At 40.4% G+C, this 5,096-nt stretch overlaps 1 long non-coding RNA gene across 1 annotated transcript; it reads right to left on the bottom strand.

Moving 5' to 3' along the window:
- Positions 1-321: 321 nt before the first annotated feature.
- Positions 322-4,750, bottom strand: LOC115341724. The gene is made up of 3 exons (XR_003923498.1): positions 4,612-4,750; positions 3,402-3,687; positions 322-1,629 (listed from the first exon to the last, which is right to left on the bottom strand). It is a non-coding gene; the product is annotated as an uncharacterized LOC115341724 (long non-coding RNA).
- Between the last annotated feature and the right edge of the window lie 346 nt (positions 4,751-5,096).

A 5,096-nucleotide genomic window follows, 5' to 3' on the forward strand; every position in this document is an offset into this window, starting at 1 on the left:
AGCTGGTCTGTGCTCGCAGTTTCCACTCTCAGGGGAATTCCAGCATTCGGAAATTAGTCCTTGTTCTGAATCACAACAAAGCAGTTTTTCTCTCAGAATTTTCCAGGAACTAAAATGAAATAATGATAACAGATTCAGGTCAATCAAAGCATTTAATTTCAGTTTTAATTTTTTTTTTCTTCAAAACAATTATTGTGTCAAATAAATGCATTTTAAAGTTATTTTGAAACAAAAATAAAAATATTATAGTACAATACAATTGAATGTGTTTTTTTTTTTCTTCTGCTAGAAATAGTTACAACTTCATATAATTGCATTCAAAGCTTCTATTTTGATTAAAGCATTTTGTGATAGGGGAAGAAGATGGCAGGGTGGAGGAATTTTAGGCTAACTTCAGCTTTGCCAGGGGAAAGCAGAGACTCATGGGTCTCTGCAGGAGAGTAGTTCCTAAGCCTATGTGTTTAATTTAGACTTATTCCCTACCCAACTTCATAAAAAGACAATGGATTTACCTTTTTTAAAATACTCAGAAGAAATCACTGCTTTTGAGTAGCTGCTGCATCACTTTGGTCAAGGATCCACTTTCTAATCATGTATCTCCGGCTTTCTTTTGTAGTACCTTAATGGTTTTAGAGTTTTTTATTTATTTATTAATTGGAAAAAAAGAGACTTGTTTGTACAGTTTCACCTGTACAAGCCAAAAGACGGAGCTGATTCCTGCACAGATCTGTGCTATCAGCTCCAACAAGGCAAATACAGAGAAACTATCCTGTAAGAGTAGAGTCAGCCCAGTGTAAAAGGAAAGCCAGCATCCTCTGAAGGGTGGTATTGCAACACCGGCACGAACCTGCCTGTCCTCATCACACGGATAAACAGCAAAGCAATGCCAACCAACTCAAATACCTCTCAGTGAGACATGAATACTTATAAATATTTGTGGGGGTCTCTAGATTTGTTTTGCTTCGAAGAAAAGGAGGTAGGTTCTTTTGGAAATTGTGTCTAGGATGTAGGTGGAACTGGTTGTTTATCCATTGGTTGGGATTTTAATTAATGCTTTTTTCGGGCTGGATTTCACTGTAAAGAGGTCATAATATGTGCTGCTTGTATGGAAAGAAAGTGGACCTCTCTGTCCAAAAGTTCACAATCAAAAGTTTTCAGGTCTGGGCTGGAAAGCAAAAGTGTTCAGCTTCCAAGGGGGCTGATTTTGTGAAAGTCAGATGTTCTGAAGGAATCAAAAAAATTAAATTTCAACCCAAAATTTATTTGGAAACCTTCTGCCTGACCATTGACACAGACAGCAGAGGCAAGAGTAGGTCCCATTTATAGCAAACACTGTTCAAGTGCCTGAGAAAGAATCATTCCTGGCCCGAAGCTCTCACAACCCAAGCAGGTGGTTTGTAAAGGCAACGTTACTGCCTACTGTTCGCTGAAAGAAGGTAAATGCACAAATGTACACAGGAAATCTGCGGCAGAGGCACAGCTAGAATTAAATCTCCTGAATGCTGTGTTAGTATTGAAATGGGAAGGTCTCTTTGCCTTCTGTTTGCGCTTAGCAGAAGTTTTGCTGAACTGGGATCCAGGACTTCTCATCCAGAGACATTGACTTGCCCCGTGCCTCAGTTTCCCTATCTGCAGGGAGAGTAATAATATTATTTACATCAGATTATCATTTACATCAGGTTAGTCATTAAAATGCTATAGAATTCTATAGCATTCATTAAAATGCTATAAAAGAACAAGATTTATCCACTATTCATTACTCATTGTGTAGGATTACTCAGAGGGTAGGTTTTTTTCCTGATCAGATCCCCACCATCCTTTTAATCAAAAGAATGATTTGACTAACAGAAATTACTGTAACGTTGATAGTGAATGACAAATACTTTTATTCTGTGAATTCTTCTTCATATATTTAAAGAAACGACCGGATGAAAAACAGCCTGTCTGCAAATGTTCCTATGAACTAAAGCCACTTATTGGAAAAGGGCATGAGCAGCGAATTAAAAACACACACTAGATTTTGATCTCAGTTCAACAAGTTTTGTTTGGGCACAAGTCCATTGGCTTCTTCACCCAACCAAGTGAGACGCAAATCAGGCTGACATACGTATGCATGTCAGATAAAAGTGCGCAGGGTTATGTCCATATTAGTCATGCGATAACAGGACAGATACATGTTAGGGTGGAACAGTGTTAGCAAATTATCTCACAAAAGGCTATTTGTCTTCCTTGGGACGTGTGCCACCGTTTTAACAAGTCTGAATAAATCTACATTCCTGACTTCCCGTCATGGAGACTTAATCCAGCTCGGTCAGCGAAGGGATGCAGGCTACAATAAATTGGTTGGAGAAGGAAAAGCTTTCAGAAGGTTTTGCATTTGCCCTCCTGCGGGCCCACGTTTCGGCACTCAGACTCACCAAGGTGCCCAGCAGCGCACTGGGGACAGGGGGAAAGGAGGGACTCGTCAGAGACGCCTGCAATCCAGCTAGGATGCGGCTGGCTGGATTCCCTTCATAATCACTGGCCAGATGTTGAAACATCAGCGATGTGTTTCATCTTATCCCGAAGTAAAGGCCCCCAAAAGATCAGCTCTTTCTGTATTAACTACGAAGGGACCTGAGGGGGACTAGCTTGGGCAGGGTGTGTTTGTCCTGTCAGACGCAGATAAATTTGACTTGAATCATGAATCAGAGCTCCCCACACCTGGCAACCTTCAGCAATGGCAAAGTGTAAAGCCACTTCATTTTACCTGTTCTTGTATTAAAGGGCAGTGCCATGATGACATGCCCGAGCCCTCTGCACCAAAGGTCCCTTCTCTGTGACAGTAAGTGCAGCATCTCAGCAGAAACAGCCGGAATTTAAGCTCCCAGTTGGCTTTGCTTAAACCACCACTAATTTGCCCTGAAGTGCACTGGGAGCAATCCCACATTCTCTTTTCAGCAGCAGTCACAGCAGCCGGCAGCTAAAAGCTGTAGCAAACAATAACTCCTTAAACTTCTTCAGCTAAATACACAAAGCTGGCCTGCCTGCACCTTAAAATAATCAAGCACAGATTCATAGGGAGGGGTGAGCAGAGAAAGACAGCCCATTAGACCTATTTTCCTCTCCCCAAACCTCAGCAGAGTAGAACGGCTGACCTGGATTTCATCTGCCCATGCTCACAACCTCTGCCTGCCTGCTGCTTTTAGGTTATGAGCTCTTTTGTAACCCACCTCTGACATACAGGTATTTACAAAACAAATTTCTGATCATGGGATCTTGCTGTCAGCTACCAAATATTATTTACTACACTGATTCTAGGACAGCCATAGATTGAGAAAAATAGCTCTGGTCAACTCCTAACCCTGTTTACTGGAGCAGGACCTAAATTGTGAAGTTTACATATTGTTTAATACCGTGACCTCTGCGCACTTGCTAATCCCTCATCCACCGCTCTGCAGCTTCTTTCTTGTCCACAGCCTCCAGACTAATACCCAGAAAGATGCTTGGATTTCTGAAACTGCAAACCACACAGCTGTCAAATTCGCAGGGGACGTTTTGTTGAGTCAGCACACCACGCCAGCATGACCACAGCTATAGGATCTCTCCTTCCTATGGATAATCACATCTTCACATGCATCAAGCACCTTCCCGCTGCAGCAGGATTTTGATACTAGCAGCAAGATTGCTTCTCGCTCTCAGGGCAAGCTGAAATACAACCAGAGAAAAGACTTTGGAGTCTATTATCCAGATAAAAAATGTTTCAAAAATCAATGTTTATATCCTTTGAATCACTATATTTTCCTCATTGTGATGATTTAAAAAATACTATCAGATTTTATTATTGGTCATTTTGCATTTGGAATATTTAATTTGTTATGAACTCAGGAATATTCTCTTTTAGCCAGGAATACCCAGTGCTTCATTGGTGCAGACTCAGAGCATGGGCTCACAGAGAAGTAGCGAGGACATAAATCCACAGTGTATCACTCCTCTACAGTATCTGCACACTGACGTGTACTTATCTTACTACACACACAAGGTATCTCATCCCTCTTTTATGGAGAGTTTAGTTGCTTCACATTTTTTCTGCATGCATCGCAGGCAGTGCTCAGGATGCAGCTGCTGTGCTGAAAGTTCACACTCTAGCTACATCTTAGTCATTACTTGTGTAACTGTACACTAAAAATCACTGCCATGAAGATGATGGACCTGCACTACTGTCTAAGTAATAGTGGACCAGAATAAGACAGTAGCACTTTCCTTCCCTGTAAAGCTGTTTCAGTTGGAAAAAAAGGGGGCACACTCTTGGAATGATGCTCCACCAAATCTGAAACGAAATTTCAGGCTTCTCAAAGTGAGTCAAAGAAGAAGATTTTTCCTGGAGGATATTCACTGAGAGAGAAATCAAAACAGGTAGACACGTAGATCCCACATCAGAGCGGTTGTATGTAGGGCCCAGATATATGTGCCCAAAACAGAGAACCTGGCAGTGCCTGTCATGCAGAGTTTCACTGGGAAACACTGATTCAGCAGTTCTGTCCCATGTGTAAGAAAAAACCCCGTGTCACTGCTTCTACAACTAAGCTTATTGGAATATCTGATTATTAAGAAATACTAAAAAAAATTTACCTTGTAGTCCCACTAGAAAAGAATCTGTCCTCTCCAAGAAAGTGCCTTTTTGCCTTTCCATCTTAGAAAATATTTCCTCTATTCTAGGAAACAGTGGCTCTGCTCCAGGTAATTCAGTTTTTTAAACCTAATTTTTTCCTGAAATGTGGCAAAACAAAAATGACACTAATTTGAATGCAATGAAATAGCAGTTCAAAAGGAAATGTTCCATTTTGAAATATCTTATTAAAAATCTAGCAATTCTCAACATAAATACTTTCCAGGGGAAAACAAACAAACAAACAAAAAAAACCCTCAGCCTCATATCTTTTCTGAAAAAGAGAATCATCTTATTTAGGTAAATAATTAGCCCTGTGAATGTTTTCTGGTTTGTTTTTGGTTTTTGGTTTTTTTTTTTTTTTTTAATAGTGGGTACAGTGCCAAATAGGTGTGCAGGCCATGAATAAGTTTGATAGAAAATAACTGAGGGCAAATAACACAGAAAA

This window comes from Aquila chrysaetos, chromosome 5 (assembly GCF_900496995.4).
Source record: "Aquila chrysaetos chrysaetos chromosome 5, bAquChr1.4, whole genome shotgun sequence".
NCBI lineage: Eukaryota > Metazoa > Chordata > Aves > Accipitriformes > Accipitridae > Aquila > Aquila chrysaetos.